General features: G+C 39.3%; 1 long non-coding RNA gene across 6 annotated transcripts in view; it reads left to right on the top strand.

Annotated features, from left to right (window-relative positions):
• LOC116217057 overlaps nt 1–22,871 on the top strand; it is a 306,245-nt gene that overhangs the window by 234,328 nt on the left and 49,046 nt on the right. For all 6 annotated transcript variants that reach the window (XR_004160974.1, XR_004160970.1, XR_004160972.1 and 3 more), the window contains 2 exons: nt 1,661–1,735; nt 14,309–14,473. This is a non-coding gene — a long non-coding RNA (uncharacterized LOC116217057). The remainder of the gene's footprint in view (nt 1–1,660; nt 1,736–14,308; nt 14,474–22,871) is intronic.

The raw sequence follows: 22,871 nt of genomic DNA, 5'->3' as shown, positions 1-22,871 counted from the left end.
ACAATATCCGGTGATGTCCATCTTTTCTGATTCCTTCTTCATATCTTTCCTTCTTAGTGACCATCGTTGTGGCTTCTTGACTTCTTCCATTTGATCACTGACTGATACACTTGAAGTATTTACTCTTTTTTCATGTCTCTGTTTTCTTGCCCACCATTTTAATTAGCCTTCTTTTCTGACTCTTTCTCCTGGAAATGCAGACATTTTTTGTATCGTCTGTCCTCAGAGAGCTGTCCCTTAGTTCTGCCTATCTCCAGCAATGCACCACTTACTTCTCTTCCTCGACTGTGTCCCCTGCCATCATTAGCAAAGTTCCTTTATTCTAGTGGCATCTTGGATCCCCTTTCTTCTAGTTCTTTGCTGATCCGCCTCATAAAAAACATCGTCCTCGGCAAAACTCTGGCTCTCTCTCATGCCCCGAGTCTTTGTTTCTTTGTTTTTATGTTGTTCATACCAATCTCTTCCTTCCACACTCTTTCCCTATTTTCACTACATTTTACTAACTTAATGATTATCTTTCTCATCTGCATGCCCGTCTGTTACCTATGCCACTTTTTTTTTTCCTCAATAAGTCTTTGTTGCACAGCAAAGATACCCTGTAAGTATTACTGAGGAACTCTTTTCAAATCACATAATCACTTTGCAATTCCCTCTATTCAAGTCTAGATCCTGTTTACTTTGAGTTCTGATCCTAAAGGAGAAATATATGTCTGCATTAGCAATGTGAGTTACATTATCCAGTAGTTTGAGGAGAGGGATTGTTGTTTTGCCTCATTAAAATGTTTTTCTCTTTTCTTATCAGGCTTTATAATCAGTAAATGAGAAAGATCACAAGTGTCATCTCCCAAGTCCCGGGGCAGTATGAGGCAAAACAAGAAAGCTATTCTGTTATAAATTGCATGCTATATCAATGCAGATAAAGGAGTTTCCATTTAGTTTGTAGAAAAACAGTGTCATCTACATAGAAAAAAATAATGCAACGAACAATTCTGAATTAACACAGACTGTGTGGAATGGGGTTGTGCCAGTAAACACTCACCCAGTAATCAATGAAATAGAAAAACTCTGTTCTGTTGAGCTGAATTGTAATTAGTAACTGAACTGACAAAGGTGTACTTTAAATCTTGAGAAATCTGAGCAGTGTCTTGGAAATTTCTCCAGAAAAGCAGATAATGAATGACCTCACTGCATTGCAGGGTGTAGTTATCACCTACCATGACAAATACATCATCATAGATATAAATTGATCTTTTAAGTTGGCTTAATGTATGTAAAATGTAATTACCTGTTCTCAAACTATCCTTAGTGTCTGATACAATTTTTATAGTAATATTTGTGGTGAAGAAGTGTCTTATGCATAATTTATGACCTTGATCTATTAATTTAGTATGTTTCGATCTATTAATTTAGTATGTTTTAATATGTTGTTACACCATTATTAATGATTTAGATTTATCTCAAAACAAGTGCTTATTATAAGTGCTTTGCACAACAGTGAAGTTCATCTTAAAATATTACATTATAAACACTTTTTATATACAAGGATTAATTACTGAAACTCTGAATTCGAATGTTGAACTTTGAACTAAATCCTATTTCATGGGAACGCTGGAAGTTGGTATTCTTTCTAAACTTCCTTTTTTTTTTTTTTTTTTAACAGAGATGGAAAGAAATACACAAGAGCTTGGATATGTAAATAACTTTTCCTGACTTTTCCTGACACGTTTCAAATTTGGTAAGTAAATTTGAATGAATGTATTTGTTTGAGTGAATCCCACTGGCCAAAATTTTTGATTATGGTCTTTTTTCTTTCTTGAAACCTCTTTTCATGGATGAAAAGCTTTGTACATTGTAAGAGCCAGTTTTTAAATCAGCTAATGTTCTTATCAGTTATTCCCCAATATGGTATAATATAATTGGTGCGAAATATCAGAAAAAAAAACAATCTCTTTGCTGGCAGCAGTAGGCAAGATTTGCAAAGTAAACTCTAGTGGGCAGGTTAAAGGCCCCAGGTTTTAAAAGAGCTTCTGTGCATTAAATTATCTGAGATAAAATCCTATCTCATATAAGTCAATAGATAAAATTAATATAATGTTTACACTCATGGTTTTGGCCTGAAATATGATTTTACTTAAGTAGACCTGATGTTTTTTAAAATGCAGGCACTGTTTTAAGCAGATATGTATCAAAAATAAGATGAAAGGAGCACCAGACACAAAACTGAATGCGTTTTAGAAGTGAAATGCTAGGTTTCCAGAGGACTGATCCAAATCACTGTGGTGGGCAGCCCAACCCTTCTAAAGGAGTTGTGTTTTGTCCAGTCAGATCACGTCAGGACTTACAATTGCAATTTTCTGTTACAGTAGTTGTTTTCTTTTGTTTCTTGATTAGAAATAACATGTGGGACAGGTCTTAGTCATGCAGTAAAGTTGAGACAAGACTTTTGTTGGCAGAAAGGCATAGCAGGCAGTTCATGTACAATATATGTGTGTTCATATCATGTTCAAGGCATCTGCACATTATATGCCTTTTTTTTCAGTCAAGATTTTCCATCTTCCTTTTGCACCTTCTTATTCAAGTTTCCAAGAATGTCAAACTAATTCTTTCAAGTTTTCAATGTCAAGATTTGCATATTCAAACTAAATGAAAATAAAGTGCAAAGGTGACTGAAATGATACAGAGACAGTGGAGTAGTACAGTTATGGAAGGGTTTTATAACAGTGTCTGCTGAGAAGCACCAATCTGTGGAATCAGACAAGGCAAAAAGCCAGCAAAGTGGCTATAAAATTGGCATCAAGAGAAGACGCGGTGTTACTGCTTTGGTAGAGCTATGCAGTTTTTAGCTCATGACGCAAGAAGAAGGGGAAGGAAAGAATCTTTTTAATGCCAGTTCCCATGCAAAGTCTGGTAAACCAAATTCTGACTGGCCTGTTGCAAAATAAAATGTTAGAATTTCACCAAGTCAGAAGGCATGAGGAGTTATATCCACCCGGGAGCGAATTTTGTCATGCAGCAAACCGTGGTTGATATCACTCATGAAGAAAGATGCAACGAAATGGAGGAAGAAAACACATAGAAGAAATGAAATATTTTCCACATGTTTTGCTTTGATGGAAAAATGCAGTAACACTTAAAATCTAGTGAAATAAAAGGAAGCAAATGTTTTAGCTTTTGCATATATCAGTGGATATACAGACACTATTATTAACATGCGCCTTACTATAATGATTCATACAGACGTTAAGCAGGATTATGAGGTAAATAAAGGCAAAACCATCCTCTTAAATCGTGCTATACTGATCAAACAGCTCTGTACAATACCATAGCTATTTACTTACAACAAGATAAAACATGATTAGTGCCCATTACCAGTGTGGTAAAATGAAAATAATCTCAAAGCACGTTACCCAAGCAAAGAGTACTGAACTGAAATAGAGCCAAGTAACAAATTCATACTCATCAAAGAAGTTATTAAAAAATTATGAATTTCATCAAATAACTAATGTATGCCCACACACTTGCTGATTCAGCAAACCTCCGAACACTGCTTGATTTTAAGCATGTAAATGAACACTTTTCAACCTGGGGTCTACAGGTACCTGGGATTTCATAGTCTCCTCTTAAGAATCCCAAGAGAAATGAAAGAACATGAAGCCTTTAAAGTTCACTTTTCCTCTGCTAAACTTACAAGAACAGCATGTCCTAAAAGGGTAAGGACTGATAATTTAATCTGGCCCCTTGTCCATCCAAAATCTTAAGTATGTGAGATTAGAGAATTAAAGCACTACAAACAAACAGAACATTTGTTCAGTTTGCCGTTATTACACATACTAGTTTTACTGTTACAATAGTTAATCATTTAAATGTTGGCCATATAAGTCATTATACAGAACAGAAAAAATTCACCACAAAATACAAAAAGATTTGATGCTGATTTGGGGAGATTGAAAATTACACTGAAGTGCATTTAAAATGTGTACCTAGAAGGTTTAGAGGTTGGATTTTCAAACTCACAGAACTCAGGCAAATAAAACCAGCTTCCTCCACAGTAAGACCAGGTGCTAATTCCTTCATTAAGATTATCTCCATGCTAAGATGGAATGGATCTGTGTTGGCTGCAGTATTGTGAGAACTAAGGTCAAAATGTGTTTTTATAGTTTGGAAACTGTGCTTTTCCCACTCACTCAGTGCTGTCAGAAATCTTTACGTTTGAATTTTCACAACAATAATAATAGTTTTACTTTTAAATGGGAACTCAGCATAGCAATTATCAGCCCATACAAAATGAATGTTTAAAAAAAATTATCATCTGAACCTAAGGTTTTATAATGCAAGATGCCTTATAATCTCAGAAGAAATCCTCACATTCTAATAAAATAAAATAACTGGAGGCAGAGTGAAATTAATAGTCAGCAACCATAACAATACTCCTGTAATTAAATATTTCATATTTTGAGGATGCCTATTCACAAAACACTTAAATAGCTCATCAGTTTGGCCAGTCTCCCTTGGTTGTAAGCAAAGGAACGCATTCAGCCGAGTGGACATGCTTATTGTGCATCTTCTTCAGGGAAACAGTTTATGACCACGGTTTTGCAATTAGACCATCTCATGTCTATAAAATGCAATGAAATCAGCCATATACTGTATGCAGTTTAGGGGAAAAAAAGTCACTTGAAGGTTTGGGTTCTCCTTAGGTGAAAGAGCAAAACACTCCACAGAGGAGGTCAATTGGATGTGGAGACCAGGGCTGTGGCAGAAGATTCATAACTGATTAGCAGGCAAATTTCTCTGAGGGTTGTCAATCATGTTTTGCTTCCTCCGACACAAACGCCTGTTTATTTTTGGTCTCCTAAGGCTTTGCTAGCACTAGGCAGCAGGGCCAATGAGCAGCAGTGCAGAGCTCTCAGCTGCAGCAGGTCAGCCGGAAATTGGGAGCACTCAGCACTTCTCATAATTAGTCTGTAGACTGGGACAGGACAATGTCTGTCCTGAAAAGTAAGGCAGAAATTAAGGTGGCACCTCACTTTCCAGACAAATGCTTCTGTAAGTGTCTTGGTACTTAGTAAAGTGTGTCTGATAGGCTCAGCCCACACAAGTGCAGAACCTGTTTGCATTCTGCCTCTGATGATGTTTCCTTCTGTAATGTATAGCTGCACACAGAAACCACATATTTTTTCTAGATTTGAGCCTAACATTTAGGAAAAATAAAATAATGCCTGTGGCATTGCTCCTGTTTTCTAAAAGTAAACTTGTTGAATGAGGGAGGTTCTCTCTATAGGTATAAAATGTCATGTAATATTTATATTGTTTTTTAAAAGTGTAATTATCTATATTGATATATTTCACTCTTACAGTAAAGAAATACTAAACAAACCCCTAGCTCCACATATCCTTTATTGTTTTATTTTATAAATCTAAAGAAAAAATGGCTCACAGCAGTCTTGAGAAACAAGCTGCATCTGTTTAATATTAAGGTGCAAAAAATAATAATAAAACCATTACTTTTGGAATATCCAAATAACCTGAGGAAAAATAGCATCCAGCTGGCCCTTGGTATAACTGGTTTTTACATCAGTTGGATGTTTCTGGGATTACCAGATTCAACACTTATCTTTAAGTAGAGTGAGTTTCTAAAGATGTAGCATCCAGAAACTTGTGAGTAATCTGTCTGCTTAGAAGTACAATATTGTGTTACCAGATCTGCTGAGCAAATGCACAATAAAGTTAATCCTTTGGTTCTGGAAAAGCTGTAGGCATTGCAATGGCAGATGTGCTGAAACAGAAGTGTTTACATTTGTTAGGACTTGTGAAGCAGCAATTCCACCATCTCACAAGTATATGAATTTCCTGCAAGCATTTACCTAAGGGATATCTTGGGGAAGGTAAAGAGCTCAGAAGGAGTCTCTGAAGCCTGCTGGCAGACTGGCAAACCTCTCCTGGTTGTCTCATGCCTCTGAGCGAGATATTATAGCGCTAAAGTGCTTTTGGTATACAGGGGAAAGTATTACAAAGACCAATATGCAGTCATATGTAGCAGGTTTTCCACTTCTTCCTTCTTATGCCATATGGGAAGCAAGAAAAATGTTATTATTAAGGGGTTTGTACAGTGGAGGTATGACATGGTTCTGGTTTAGGCAGAGCTTTGAGACAGAGGTGCCTCCTAGACCTCCTCTTACAGTGAGCTCCAGAGAAGACAGGGAGGCCTTAAATTCAGAAAGCCAGGTTCTATAGAACACAAGTTGGTGGTGTAACATTTTCAACAGAGAATGCAAAGTTGCTAGGCTAGGACTGAAATACAAATGTGCCATATTTGGCTCTGCCTGAAGGCAGGTTCTTGTTTCCATGGCCAGTTGCAGGTGAACAGGTGACTTTGAGTCTTCAGTTTGGTAGCATGCCCCTGAGAGAGCGGCCATATTGCCCATAGCAAGCAGAAAGGAAGTCAGTTGGAAGGTCTCCAGGTGATTTATTGTGCTTCATATTTAACCATGCCAGGCAAGACATAGTTCCTTGCTGCAGAGAATGATGACCAACAGAGGTTCTGCAGAACAGAATGATGACTGCAATATCTGTGCAGAGGTACTTTGGTGCTCAGGTGTAAGGAGTCACAGGAAAAAGAATCAGAGCAGAATTGATGGAGCTCGACAACTGGGGGAAAATGCAGGTGAAGGAAGTCCTTCATAGTCACCAAAACTGAGGAAAGGTGACATCGGGTTGATTGTTTTTAAGTGGTAGATAATTGGCAAATTAGAAAGGAAAAGGATTAGGTGCTGGATCTAAAACTTGATCAGTAAGAACCTGAGAGATTTTGCAGGCACGTTTAGTTGAAAGTACACATATCAAAGTGCCTGCAATAAAAATACAATAGATAAACTCCATGCAGTGACTTGGATTCTGTGTTCATTGTTTCCGTTGGAACATGAGTGATCTCCTAGATTACCAAATACATTCCTCTGCTGTTGGAAGCAACCATATCTTATAGTCTGTATATTTATTAAACTCCATGTGAAAATTCTGTCCTTTTTTTCTTCCTAGTTTTTAATGGGAGGCTGTTTCCAAACTTCAGTTTTCCAGTGATCAGAAACTTTAATTTGTGTTCAATTTATTCATTGCTCATTAGTGATTATTTGTCCTTGTGTCATCTTTGTCCATTTGCTTAAGTATCTTTTCTCTCGCTTTAGTGCCTAACCTGAATGTATTTATAGAGAGCAATTATATCCGCTCTCAGCATGAATGAGCTTAGAGATGAAAGGGAGAAGGAAGCAAACATGTTGCTTCAGCCTGGACCAGCTGGAACCTCTTTGTTCAAACTCATGTAAAATATTTTGCAGCAGCTGAATCTGGAAGCAGTGTTTGTGCAGCTCATTGCAGTATGATAGAGATCTAGCCACCTCACAGGATGATGAGATGGAAATGAACATTTCAAGCCACGTTTTGCTGTCATATGGTATATATCCATGGGTACTGAGGAACTGAGAGCACTAAAATTATGAACCAGCTTGTTTGGAGAATAACAATCTCCATTTGATTGTGATAAACACCTACAGTGAATCACTGTAAACATTCCCCAACATTATCACTTCTATTATTCTAGTGTTGGGAGTCAGGTATTTGTCTGTGTTGGATTATCACTAGCTGTGTAGTGTATTTCAGTAAGGGAATCTATATGGCATTATCTGCATGCTGTAGACTCAGCAATTCCTTTCGTTATTCCCTACTTTGTCTTCTAGATTTCATCACCCTAACATAGTCAGTGAAGAGCAGGCATTGCCCATCACACCTCCTGGTCTTTGAGTTCAAGTATCTAATTGCAAAAAGAAATCAATAATACTATAATAATCCACTGTAGTAGGTATTTTGATAAGAAAGAGAAAACCTTAGCTAAGTGGCAATTGCAATAAAGTACTGTTATATTTAGTGACATTTCTTTGCCTGAAGCAGCCATCATTTGCTTCTGTATGGACTCCTGGATACTTTAAATATGTGATTGTGCATCATTTCTTTGTATATGTTTCTGCCTGAGAGCAATTTGTTGTGAATCTGTTTTTAAAACACATTTTAATTTTATATAGAAACTGATTCTAGATCTAAAATTTGTTATTCCTCTTATCCATGTTTGCACTTGCCACCACATTTTTTCTTTTTTCAATGAAAACATTCTTGTAATTCCACAGACTGCAAAAGTAATGAAAAATTAAAGGACCTCTAATTCAGAATAACATGCACTGTGCAACTAAAATCATAGCAACAGAATGAGATGCTTGTTGTTGTATCTTTAAATGACCAGTTTGTGGAATAATGCATTTCATCAGCCCTTGTCTTCTGGAAAGCAGACTTTTAGCCTAGCTTAAAGCTAAATCCAGCCCTCTCCTTGTGACTGACTTGTGTGCTTTCTCATGCAATGACAGAATTTGTGCAAATTTGAGCTCTCCTCGCAGGTTAGTACAACTCCTGTTGTCCTTCTTGGGGGAGACTGAGATTGAAGAATACTGTAGGTCAGGGTTGTGGTGCACTGACAGAGCTATAGCAAGGAAGCTTGAGCAATGCCTGACTGAAGTGTGAGATTCTTATAGGGTGTTCAGAGAGGAAGAAAAACTGTGGTTGTCCTCAGTGTTTCTCCAAGATGGTCTGTATCAAAATTCTGGAGACAGATTGGAATTCACCTGCTCTTTTGCCCCTTGCTTGTCTGATCACGATGCAAAAGATGACATGGCAATGTAGAGAGGATCAGCACATAGCAGTAACTAATCAAAAATCAGTTTTGGCAGCCTACTCCATGGAAAGGTAGGAAAAAACAGAGGTGAAGGAAGGGTTTTTTAAGGCTTTAAGGAAGGGTAGTGTTTTTCTCCTGTAAATCACAGGAATAGCAGCTAAACAAAAAGAGGATGAAAACAGAAAGGATAAAAGCCTGTTGGTTACCTGTATTTGCACAACAATTCTTTTCATCAAGAAAGCATCTTAAATACAATGGAAGTTGAGCAATAGTATTCCAGTTTGCTGGCAACACCCTCATCAGTCTTCTCAACATATTTGTCATTGATCCAGATGTAAATTTTAAAAAGTATAATTAATAATCAGCAAAACGAAAATCACAAAAAGGTGGCCCTCATAGATGTGCTGACAGGGTGATGCTATCTACTCTGTGACTGCTCCATGCACACACAAATGCGGGGGTGAAGGTGACTTCTTCTGCATGGATGTATCCAGGGCAAGCGTGGTGACCAGGCATCGAAGGATGTACTTGCTTCAGAAGCACCTACTGTAATAAAACTGCCATCATAGGAGAGAACTGGACCAGAAGAGGCATTTCCATAAGTCAGATTTGGCCCACAGACCAGCAGCTGAACAAGATAGCTAAATAAATCTCTCCATAGCAAAATTTGAACGTGCTTAACACCATAATGATGATCAGAAGTATCAAACTCTCCAGCTGATATGAAGCTTCACCTCCTTGGCACCTGCCTCTTTTCAATGGTGCAGGCTAGGTGCTGGCATCAAGAAGTCAGGCCAGGTCAAGGGCCACAGTGCCACACATACAGCTATCACAGAAAGAAATTTGGAGCCACATTACAGCAATATTACATTGCTGTGGGATATTTTAGTTTTTAATTGGAAAAAAAACAAAAAACAAAAACAAAAAAAAAACCAACCCTGCAGATATCTGATGCTCTAGGCAAATGTACAAAGCACTCTTAAGAATACAATAGCCATTCAAATGGGAACATTATTAATTAAAACTCTCCACATACTGTACAAATGAAACGTTCTTCTCTCTACCTACTCAAGTCATTCATTCAGAAAAATCCTGGGAAAATAGTTAGGCTTTGCAAAGTGCCCCATGGGTCAATGTATTCAGGCTCCAACAGACCAAGTAGGAGGAGTGAGTTCCAGAACAGGGAAATCTTCATTGCGAACTCCCTCTCAAAGAGAGTGCATTCAGAAATGTGCACAGCACGCTTACAGAAAAATGGCACTGGCCCTTTCCCCAGCTCAAATTTTAAATGAGTCCTTTAATATATGTATATCCAACTAAGGAAGGGATGCTGACCTATGCTCCTGTCTGAAGCACAGCAGTAATAAGGACTTTGAAGCCCTGTAGGATTTTCAGACCCTCAGCTTGCCTGCCTTTTTTTTTCCCCTACTGTACATATCATTATGGTATGGATTTATACCACAACAACCCCTTTCCTCTGTGCTCTACTATCCCATATCCCCTTTAATTAATGAAAGTGTCAATCTTGAGAGTTGAACAGTCCCTGGGCAGCTCATGTGTTTTATATGTTACAAAAAGCATCCGTGAGTTCTGACCTGACAACTGTTTACTTTTCCTATCGTCACGTATCAAAAGTCCCCTTGTCATATAGGGCTGGGTCAAAGTCTGGCTGCAGAAGCCAGTGCCAAACTTCCCTCGCGCTTTCCAGTTCGGTGTTGTATTTCAGATCCATCCCCTAAATCAGACTGGCTTTCAGTATTCTGATCAGAACAATCCCTATCTTCTTTGCTTGCTGGCTGCAAAACAGTAGGAAGATTGTCAATACACTGCCCACGCCCCAATTAAAAATCCAAACTCAAATTTAGTATTTCAAACATTATTTAAAATATATTAAGATAGTCAGACTATTACTGTTGCTCATTACTCTGTTGAAACCTAATATTAGTAACAGCATGTACAGAGGACCTGGAGCATGAATTAATAATGAAGTGCTTGTGCTGGAAAACATGCGGGAGCCTGGTTCCCCGGGCTGGCAGCCGGCCAGCACAGACTGGTTTGCTTTTCTCTACGCAGTGATCGAATCATCTGCTCGACAAAATCACCAGGAACGAAAGTATTTCTGATTAGTTTTCTTCGTCCGACGATCATTTACCAAACGCAATGAAGAAGAAAGACAAATAGAAATGAAGGGATCCACAATGGGAAAAAGCGCTTTAAACCAATAGTAACATACTGGCGATCACATGGGAGTAGGGATGGTTTCTGAGCCTGATCCTGAAATGGGCGAGGACCCCCATGCTCTCACTTCCCTCCCCTTGTACATATACCCTTTTCTTGAGGCTTTAGAAGGGTGTTTTTAATCAACTCTTTCCTCAGTTCTCACTGACCTAAGAGAAAATAGATCTGAACAAGAGTATAGAGAAATAACTAAGGCTTATCAATGCTCTTGGCCTGAAGCAAAGGTATTAGAGGTGCTGCAGGTTTTCTGTAGGTATGAGCAAGCAGTTAGCAAGTCACTGGGGTGACTGAGTCACACCTCTTATGGCGATGCCAGTATCAGGAATAGATGTGCAAGCTAGAAAGTATTTGTATCATTTATAGCATGCAATACCTTTATATTTATATATAATGTACGTGCCTATATGTGCATCTAAAATTATATTACAGCCATATAAGCAGCCCTTTTCGTACGTGCAGCAATACTACAGCTAGATCAATGATACAGTATAGAGATTCAGGTGTGTTTAGTTTCGCACATGTATATATGTGCTTTGCAGGAAGCCGGCTTTCATCTGTCCTGATGGTGCCCCGCACTGGCCTCCTCCATGCATGCTTTTCTCCCAAGGCTGAGCCCAGCCACCTTTGTGTTGCTTCCTCTGTGCGTGGAGGAATGCCTTCAACATTTGTAGAAAACAAATAATAGTTGTTGAAGTAGTTCGTGCCCTGAAACTTTAGCTGCGCCCTGCTCTCACAGACCGCTTTGCTTTAGGGTGAACAAACTGCTACCCACAGAGAATTCTGCTCAGTGTTCTGTTCTGTAGCTACCGCCTTGTTCTCACACTGTAAATTAAAAGCTGTGAAGGAGAAGGAAATTTTCCCGGCTAAATGAGAGAAATTATCACATAATTTAGTGTAATTTTTGGTGCTGGGAACAGTTTTCTCCATGCACCTGTTAGGGGAGAGAAACAAGGCTGCCTTAACCATCAATCTGTAGGACCTCAGAGCTCAGCCTGAAAGCAAGGGTGAAACGAAATACGAAAATTGCAGTGCAGCAGAAGAGGAGTCAGCTATCTGAGGGCCTCTGCTGAAATCCCATCTTTCGGGTAGGATTTCTTATGCATTTTCGTGTTTTGGTCACCTGACAGTAGCTCTCTGGCCTAATTGGTTTCCTAGTTAACAGACTAAGTAATGATGTAACAAGAGTGTGTGGGAACCAGACCTGTGTGACAGATACAATTTTTCCCAGCCATACTAATTTTGCCTGCTTACCTGGTTCTGCTGCTGGCTATCTGGAAATTTGAACTACTTAAAGGATATAATGAGCTTAGAAAAAGTGGAGATACAGCTTAGTCCTTTAACATAAAATTGTCACCAGCCACAAAAGGTATTAACTTGTGAAGTCCAATTATTTTTCTCACTAAAAAAACCTGTTAATTTTAATAGGTACATTTGTGTTCTACAGCTTTAGTTTACTTTGTCTGCAGTTGGCTACAGTGAGAATTAATTGCTGGTATCCTAAAAGAGAAGATTAACTTGGTCTGATTGCACGTGTCTCAATATCCAATTTTTGCTCTTCACTCTGTGCCATCCCAGAGTGTTCTCACAAAAAGTGTTGCCCATTTGTGCTAGTCATGTGTGTAGCTTCATGTTGCTGCTATTGCTCGTATGACATAGCTTCAGAAATGCTCCAGCTAAGATCAAGGTCCTATGGAACTGGGCAACCTTTATAGAGATTTACATGCAAGATTTATATTTGTAGGAATGCCTCTAGGTGTTGTTTCACTTTGCACCTTCAGACTTGTTTGATATATGGAAAAAAAAAAACCTGAGTGCAAAAGCAAGAAGTTGGACTCCTATGTTGATGTGAAACTTTTATATTCTCCTTGAAAACAGGACACTTAAATGTGATGACAAATCACGAAAGCAGCAGGGCTTTGCATACACTTGATGTGGTTAATCCAGTCAATAAATGTGATGTAAAAAAAGGGCACCCTGTAGTGTTTTGGTATCTTTCTATCTGAAGCATATACGATGCCTAACGTGTATGCAATGGATCCGGGGCCTGACATCTATTTAAACTCTTTGGGAGCAATATCAAACATTAATGGGGATTAGTGTTAGAACTGGTGTAAACATAGCAAACAATCTGCTCTAAGTGTATGCTCACATTTCCATATGTTATGTAGGTAAGCAGAGCTATTGCAGAGGAAAGAAACCCCGAGAGGCGGCTCTCAGCTCACTGCTGCTAGGGCTGGTGGAGGCAGGCACATGGGGCACAGCTCGCATGATAGCTACATGCTCATAAAGTGCTACATCTAGAGCTGCCATTTACTTTTGTAGAAGTTAAGTAGGATTTAAAGAGATGCAATTGCATTGTGCAAAGGCACCAAAAAAACAGATAAAAATGATTTAGTACTTCCAGGTGCACTGCAATTCTTGGCAGAGAGAGCTAATTCCAGGTGTGTGACTGCAAAAATAAATAAATAAATAAAATCTAGCCCCGTTGTCAAACCTGGATAAAATCATCAAGTTAGGAAAATAGAAGCTAAAGAGGAACAAAGTCCAAAGTATAACTGAGGAAAGACAGCCTCACCATTGAAGAAATTATTGCGTATAAGTGAATCTCTCTATTACTTAAGTAAACATAGCTTGATTCTGGGCAGTATTTCAAAAGAGATAAAGCTTTTGCAAGCATGAGCACAGAGAAAGATGACATATTCACAGTGGGAGGTATGAGGTGGGGTTGCCAACAGTGCCAGAATTTATCTCACACAAACACGCTCAGGGCCAGACCGAAAGCTGCTGAAGCAAAGAGCAAGTCTTTCCACTGTCTTCAGCCGGCTTTGTAGTCATCGCGCCAGGAGAAAGGAAAAAAAAATACATTTGTTTCCTTATTTGTGGCCAAATCGTTTACACATTTTCCTTCTCTTTTTGTAAGCCTGGGGAACTCTTGTCATTGACTTCCTCGGGGGCAGGTCCTTAATCAACAGATCAAAATATAAGCTGTACCACCAAATGGAAAATACTATTATAACAGCTAAAGTGATTTGCTTGAGCAGCACATGTGGTATGGGAATATTATTATTCCATAATAGAATACACATTGATTCGTTTGCCACTTTTTTTTTTTTTTAAAGAGCTTTTATTTATACAACGTGTTTATGGACAAATATGCATTGAATGCTTTGTAAGTCCTATTATTGTTTGTTTTTATTTCCACATGTTCAGATGAAATGGCTGTTAGTGGGACTAAAAACTTACAGCCCTAATGGAAGCCCTTACAGTTGGTGCCAGTTTTATATCTTGCAGGGGCTGTTGTCACTATACTAATATCCTGGAGGTCAAGTTAATTAATATTTTTAAAATGTTTTGCAGGCTCTGTGCAATTTGATACAGTGTCACACTTGGTGCGTGCCAGCTTTGCGTCTGAAGTAAAAGAGCCGGAGAACTGTACCAGATCAGACCTCCGAGGAAGAAGCTTTTGCAGGAATCCATGACCACACAGAAGGAAAACAGAGACAGCAACCTTGTCTCCCAAAGGTACCTGTGAAAACTCCCAAGGAATCAGTGTGCTAGCTACAAATGAGACAGATTTGATGGGAAAGTTTGGTTTTCCTAGCAGCTGGGCTTTCAGTTGCTGTGATCAGTGGCTGGGTACATGGCAGAGTGTTTGGTTCAATTTGCTCCTGTGAACCAACTTTTTTTTCCCTTCCTATAACCTAGATTTAACAAAAAGGGGCTTGAGAAACCCAATCCTTTCTCAGACACACGATCACTCCCTGACTTTCAGTACTTCTGTCATCCATGGGAGCCAAGATAGCGTTGTGCCTGTGATAACACATGGGCATTTCAGTGATACAAAAATAGCACAGGTGAATATGAAAACCTTTTTGCCCTTACCCTGAGCCTGCTGGGCTGGGTGGCCATTCCTTATTGCAGAGGAGCAACAAGGTATGACTCTGTGCACAGGGAGAAGCAATTAACAACCCAGCTGTGATTGCACAGGGCTTTCTATAGCCTCTCTCTCTTGTTTCCCACACACACTATGTGCACATAGGGGAGGGGAAGGGGCTTTTCATTTCCTTTCTCTGCTCGCTCCTCTGATTGCACTAAGTCAGTACAGAGATCCTTATCTCAAAGCAAAGAGAAAAGTGAAATCTCCAGTTTTGTCACTGTCTGAGTGCTCTGTAATATCTAGGGAGTTCAGCAGGCACTGATTTTCCCTTCATGGCATGGCTGTGAGTTAGAGGCGTTCGTTCTGTTCAGAACACAGCATTAGGGCAGGCTGGGTCCCCATGGAGTAAAGGTGTGTCAAACCTGGCTGGTTTGCTTTTGTGATACTGTGATAAATCTGTTTTCCACTGAAAAACACTGAAGAGACATTTTCATTTTTACCTATCGTTTCAGACTCTCCAGATTATTAATGCTGCATAAATATTAAAGGCTTGTTATTTACACTGGAATCATTATCTTTATAGATATCAGCGCTTGTTAAGAGATTCATAATGCATAATTCATTGAACCAATTCTGCCCTTTCCTCTGTTTGTTATTCACCTGCAAACAGACTTCGATTTTTTGCAAATTTGTTCATTATTCAATCACTCCAGGCTCTCTTCATGAACACATTTTAGTGATGTCCTTTGCTCAAACTATTGTCTTCTACCATATTCTTATCAATTTGTTTCTGTTGTTGCTTGCACAGTGTAATTGAACATTTAATAACAGATTTGAAACTCCCCTTGCCTTTAATCAAGATATACAGGATAGCTGTGAGGATTCATGCTAATGCTTCTGGTGCTGTAATATGCAGCTGCTGACAGCATACGCATTGTGGTCACTCATGTAGCAAGAACTGCCTTTTATTCCCACTCATTGGAAACAATAATTGATGGAGTTCTGCAGCACACAGCCATGCTTGAAAACTTGGGAACATCAATTTTTGCTGTAGGTGTGCAAAGCAATTGTGGCAAGACATAGGTTTCCTTCCACTACAGCACAACGTGGTTCAGTGCAAGAGCACCAGGCTGGAACTCTGGAGGTCAGGGTCAGACTTCCAGCCAGCCATTTCCATGCAGGGCTGCTTCTCTCTGTGCCTCAGCTTTCTCTTTTGCAATTTGATGTCCTTGTTTCTTGAGGATGATCTTGCTTTGCAAAGACCATAGGAAGAAAAGACACTCCTAATATCTAACTTGAAGCAAGTCTATTATGTTGCCTCCCCTGAGCTCCATGGAAAAAGAGCTGTGAGAAGTTTCTCCATTCTCAGGGTATCTGTCTTTGGGGCTGTTTTTCTGGAACATCTCAAAGTCGATCCCCAATTCCCCATTATAGGAATCTGGAGAGACTCACCTTAGCGTAGCTTGGCTGAAGTGCCTGAAGAAACACTATGAAAAGAAAATAGTTTGGAAACTAAAGTGTAGTATCCTTGTCTTTGATCCAAATACTTTGATCTTTAAGGTATGAATAAGCAAATAATTCTTTTTCTTTTCAATTCAGTTCATCACTGTTCATCTTCAGTTTATTTTGGATGCACTTCTGAGAAGCTCTCACCTGCACAATGAGGAAAAAGTTCAAGACATGAGGGTTGCTACTAAAAGTAACGCCTCTTGTTTTATTTTGTTGACCCACGAAGTCAGAGGCAGTTGGCGCTATGGCAGTAGAGGTTGAACCTTCCCACCAATACCCGTTACATTTTGTTACCGTGTGACAGATAGCAGCAGAGGGGCAGTCTGACAAAATGGTGTTTGGCATGGAACTTAGTATGAAGCAAAGGTGTGTCACTGAATTACTCCATGAGGAAAAAATGGCGCCTGTTGACGTTCATTGACACTTATTGAAAGTTTACAGAGATAAAACAGTGGGTGTGAGCACAGAGAGATGGTGGGTGGTGTGTTTCAGCAGTGGCAACAGCAACAGTAGGTCACCTCCACTGGTGCAGATTGTTATGAGTGCAGCATGCAGGCCCTTGTTCATCACTAGTGAAAATGTATAGCTAATGGTCATAAGTTGAATAGTAGTGTTTTATAGCTGAAAATCTTCTCTATCAAATAGTGTTACTGCATGCTTTGTAGCTGTTGTTTTCAGGGAAGGCGTTACTTATTACTACGTAATATAGATAAAATGAAGTCAGTAGGAATGAGCTATTTTATTTGGCTCTACAAAGAAATGATTGCAACAGGTAACAATAACTAAATGTGATGAAAGTATTGAAAGAAAACAATATTTAGAAAAACACACATGCAGTTTCAAGACAAAGCGGTAAAAATTAAGCATTTTGTTTTATTTTGAAATATAGTTTTCATATTATCTATCAGAGATGGCTTTTTTCAAATTTTCTGGTAGCTGCTCATTCCATTGTCTAGTCTGAATGGGTTTTTTTTCTTCCTACTAAAGGTAAGGGAATAGAGATTATTTTTAGAAAGAAATTTTTTGATATTGAAAACTACAAAATTGAAAAAAATAACAACATTAAATTTAAATAAAAAAATCTTCCAGATTTTCAGCTAGAAAAACACAACAAATGGCCCTGAATGAAACTGTCTTCTGACTCACTAATGCTTCTCCACTAAAGACATTATTGTTTCCCTCTTCATGTTCTCTGTGGTTTCTTTGCTTTCTCATTTATCTTAGATAATTATATGTGGTCGTTTCCTTTTACTCTCCAGCCAAGCTCTGGTAAAATACAAGTTTCTAATCAGGAGTGACAGTGATTCAGCCATCTATCATACTCATTCACAGCACCTATGAACTTATGTATTCTTGCTATCTACTAATAGCAATGCTGAATTTCAGCAGTGAAAAAAAGAAAAAAAAAGATTTATTTTTACATCAGGAGGTCACTTTTACACTGTTCACAAGGAGGAATGAGGTAAACCTTAGCATTACTGCCATTATTTTTCTTTTTTACTGAATATACGGAGAGTAGAGAACATTTACTTACACAAATTCCTCAGCACTCCTCAGGTCACATTTACACCAAGGCTCATGCCTGCTAAATGTTCAGGCATGCCTCCACCTGGTGCTTGGGGCTGGCATGCTATGAAGATGAAGAGTAGCCTGGACTCTTTCCTGGAGATCAGAGCTTAAACTCCACCCTGCACCGGGGTGTCTTTAGATGAGCAGTGGCACTCCCAAGATTTCCAGGCCTGCCATTGCAATCCTGATCCAAGTTTAGAACTACAGTAATCTCAATTTACCACACTCTGCAGTGTGGTAATTTTCTTCACCCTTGTGTCCAGCTCATGCAATAGCAATTTATGAAAAGAACAGAATCTACAGATTATAACGATCTCTTAAAATACTCTCCTGAAGAGCAGTGGAAGTACTGAAAGTAAGAAACTACAGTATCTTTCATTTTCACTAGTCCTCACTTGTCTGTCTTCCTTCTACCCCCCCTTTCACCACCAGTCACCCAGCATTTGATGTTTGGGGACACCATGTGCTATTTTGTCTCCCGGTCACTTTCATCTCTTCCTCTGCAATGTGTTGACACAAGCCCTGTGTTCACAGTGGAGCCCTGGCCAAAATGGCTCAGCTTCCTTCCCAGGGTGTCAGAGAGCCAGGAAGAAAGGTTTGTTCAAGAGCTTGGCTCCCTCTCCTGGCTGGCTTTGCAGCAACTTACAAAGAGCCTTAGCCCTTCAGAAATCACTCTATTTGCTTACTGCCAGTGAACACTTGAAACAAGAGATGAGCACTCTGATGATGAGATTCTGGATTATAAATTTAAAAAAAAAAAAAAGTTGGAAGGTAAACTCCTTAAAATTGTAGTTAGTTATTTAAAGTAAAATCATCATATTTTGGATACAGATAATCTAAAAATATTTTCCAGCTGCCAGGACTTCTCAAATACAACATACATATGAGAAAGGGTCTTTTGAAACTTTGTTTGTTTTTCTGGATTATCTGTTTTTTCTTCTGTCCTGCAGGCTCTAGACTGCTACTCAGTAAATGTCCCAATAAAGGCTGTGTGTTATCCTTTAACACTGGTAGCATTCCCTCTACCTGCTAATTGCTTTATTTGTCCTTACTGCTTCCGTCCCCTCATCAACAAAGGCTTTAGCGTAAAGGGCAATGAGGTAGAACATGACAAGGAGAGTGGGAACCAGAAGAGCAAATATTTCTGTAATTACACAGTAGCCTGGAGTAGCTCTTCTCAAATCAATTATGTAGCCTGGATTGCCCAAAACTCTGAGGACACAGCCCTTGTTTTAATTTGCCTATGGAGCTATGTGCTCCAGTAATGGGCAAGGTTCTCCCCTTGTTCCCAGTTGCCTTTTATCAGAATCCACACAATTTCTTTCTTAGTTGTTATTTTTATCTAATTAGTGTATTAATAATGCATTGCGCTTAGCACAGCTATGAATCAGTCATTCCAAATTGCTTTGCAAACATTAACAAATGAAGCTTCAGGTTATCTTGTTGGAAAGGTTGTGTCGTGTCCATTTTACAGTGAGGCAAACTGAGGCAGACGATGGTAACAGAAGGGGATTAGGAAAAGCCCTGGAAAAGCACACACAAAATCACAGTGAACTCTAGTCTCCAAGTGAATTGTCAGATGTGCCAAAACACTAACCCAGCAATCAAAATATCCAGCCTAAACTATGGGCAAGTTTGTATGCTTGCTGTGCACTCCTGAGAATTGTCCTTTTGGGAGAGTTTACAACTGCTGTAAACCTAGACAGTGAGAAAGGAAAGTATAGTCAGTGTCAAGAGGATTTCAGAAGTTTTGGAGACTGATTTTTTGTTGTTACTGAAGAATTTACTTAATAGCATACTGCACATAACATGGGACTTAGAGGATTAAGTAGAATTAGCATCTTTATTGTCAACTCCATAAATGTCTCTGATCTTCCAAAGCTTCTAGCTCTTGTTGCTACACAAGTCAGTGCTGGAACTTCCTTGGCATCAGTGACTGGGATTTGGCCCACATGGTGGTCGCTGCCCTCATGTGTTTCTCCTTTCTTCCTTCACTGTGGGACACTGACCAGAAGCTGTGTCCAAATGTCTGGGAAAGCTCAGAATCAGGCAAAAATTTGCTTTTGATTCCTATTCTTTTTGTAAATGAACTACCAGTATGTAATGAGCAATGAGAACACTGTGTTGGTTTTTTTTATTATTTAATCAATGACTTTGGCAGTGACATTAATAAAATGATTTAAAGGTACATTTAAAAGGCATGACACTGAAAGGATGAGTGTACAGGAGGCAGAAGGGTGAGCAGTGTTGACAAGCAGGTAACTCGTTCATTTCAGCTGTGTATGCAATAGCAAAGGTCTGCTGTGAAATCTTATCCAAAATGTTGGTGAACTACAATGCTGAAAAAATATTTCATATTTCATTAAAATTCATTTCAAACTTCCTAGATGCTTCTAATTGACTGCAATTAAATTTAGAATAAAAACAGTTTCATACTCTTCATTAAAAAACAACAACTCAGTATTGATTCATAAAAGGTTGTGATCATTAGGAGTATTTCTCAGTGAAAAAAGTTTATCTGGAAAAATTGTGTCTGGCTGTAGCTGTAACCTTATCTGCATAACCTGTAATACAGTAACGATAGCTATAGAAAGACTTTTGTTCTTTTTGGCATAGCTGATCAATTAGATGTGTAGGATGAAGTTACAAAAGCTCTTACAGTATGCAGGAGTTGCTTTGTGTTTACCCGTGCTTTTATGAACAGCACAGCACTGGAAATGATGTTTAAATGAGCAAATAATATTTTGAAACTGAGTTGTAATTTATGTCATATTACTAAAGACCTCAATTGCCACTGGTTTCCCACAGGATTCTGATGACATAGAAATGCACTTGAAGGATTGGGCTTTGCTTCAGTCTGCCTTGATGGAGGAAAACATATTATAGATAGGGACCTGAGGCACAGAGGGGTGGGATTACTTTAATTTTCTCTTTTGTTTTAAATGTTGACAAATTTTTGATAAACTTTTATATATAAAATCTATATCATCTTTCCACCTCATTGGCCATACGTGACTTATCCAGAGTGTCTCAAGAAGTCACTGGGAGAGCTGAGAACTGAATTTTTCTTATCTGTAATGACAGTCAATGCACACCTCTGTATAAGGAGTAGATCTAAACCTTCATCCAAAATCCACGTCAGGTTCAAAAACACCTTTTAAAAGACAGCTGACCTACTGAAGGATTACAGTTTCAGGTGAAGAGAGCCAGAGCCAAAGCAGGTCCTTACTGAATAACCTGCTGTGTGTAAGGTGAAAGCAGCACCATTTCAAGGCTGCATCCCCTTAGAAACTCCATTGAGCCCATGGAGAGCGACTAATCGGCTGGGAATGAACCCATATGCCTCACAAGGTTTTTTTCTAGGCAAGTTGGGTGCGAACAGAATATTCTAAAGAGGGAAAAGCAAGAAGTGTAGCGCTTTAGTTAAGCATGGAAGTCCAGGAGCTGAGTGCAGGTGTGTCAGTAGAGCATCACTTCTTGTACCCAGGCCCCCAGCCAGCAGTCCCAAAACGTTCCTGCTACACAGGCAATGGACCAGAGAGCTGGCAGGTCACATTAAGCGGGCAGCATTTTTTCTTTTTATAAGTCATTAAATTTCACTTGGAAATTGAAATGCATTATCATCCTGATATTAATTTGTCATATTAGACATCACTGTAATGCCCAGACAGTCAAGAGAGCAAGGGATAATTGTCATTTGGGAGGAAACAGCATTACTCGGTGAGATAGAAATCACCGCTTTAGGATTTAGAGGAAAACAACTGGTGCAGTATGGTATCCAGCTACCTCTCCAGCCACTAGTAATGCATTTGTGAAGATGCTGACACATTAAGCTAGGCTCCCCTTATCGCAGAGCAGCCACCAAATGGCATTCTTACAGTATTAACTTTCTGTCACTTCCAGCTCGAGATGCGACCTGGAGTAAAAGGCTTCATATCACCCCATCAGTTCCCTGAACCACTCCCTCCCAACATGCATGTTAATTACATGCCTTCATCTTACAGTCCAAAACTGAGAAAAAGGATGGACTTCTGGCAATATTCTTTCAAATGAAAATAAAATATTTACATGGTCAAACTAAAATTAATTAAGCTAATAAATCCAACAGTTTCCAGAAACTTCAGCTTTTGAGGAGCACAGAGACTGCGGGCAGGTACACGGCAGAACTCTTCCTCTCTCATGTAGCTGTTAGCATTTAAACTAGTGGTTACATTTGCTAATTTGTTGAAGCAAAAATGAAACCATTCTGTCTCCTTGAAGACTTGGCTCTTTTTTGTACCCGTGTGCTGAGAGCACTAATAGACTATCTCCCCTCCATTAAAAGAAAACCAAAAACAATACAGATTTCTGCAATTTATAAGCTATTGTAGTCACCCACAGCCCTGCTGACAGGCTGGCATGGGGATGGATGCTCAGGGGCTCAGACAGCAGCTGGCAGCCTTGCGCCCGTCCATGTCCTGGGGCCAGGGCTGGACAGAGCAGTAAGCAAACTCCCCTTCCTGGCCCCACAACAGGAGGCAGAGAGCAGAGCTGCTGTATGAAGGGAGTTGCAAACCACAGCCAAAACAAATATCCCAACATGGCATGCTAGGCTTCAGGTCACTTGTTATACATCTAAAATAACAGAGAATCACAAGTATTACTAATGTTACTGAATAGTTATACATCAAGATATTTATTTGTGGCAAGTCTGATCCATGAAGATGACTGTTGACTTTTTAATTGATAAACGTGACTTTTTATCTCTGCTAATATCTCTGCAGATACCAGCACCAGTCGTGCACCCTCCCCTAGAGGCCCATTTCTGCTCTGCCCAGAGGTGCCCCAGAGCCTGGGCAGGAGCAGGGCTGCCAACCCTAGAGAAGGGGCTGCTGGCAGCCTGAGCACACTGGGAAAAAGCATCTTTATCACTGGGAAAGCAGTGAATGCCAAAAGAGCTAAACCTCCCTTTGCCCAAATCTTTTT

Source organism: Meleagris gallopavo, chromosome 11 (assembly GCF_000146605.3).
Source record: "Meleagris gallopavo isolate NT-WF06-2002-E0010 breed Aviagen turkey brand Nicholas breeding stock chromosome 11, Turkey_5.1, whole genome shotgun sequence".
Classification (NCBI taxonomy): Eukaryota; Metazoa; Chordata; class Aves; order Galliformes; family Phasianidae; genus Meleagris; species Meleagris gallopavo.
The sequence above is the reverse complement of the archived record's forward strand: the minus strand, read 5'-3'. Positions and strand labels throughout refer to the sequence as shown.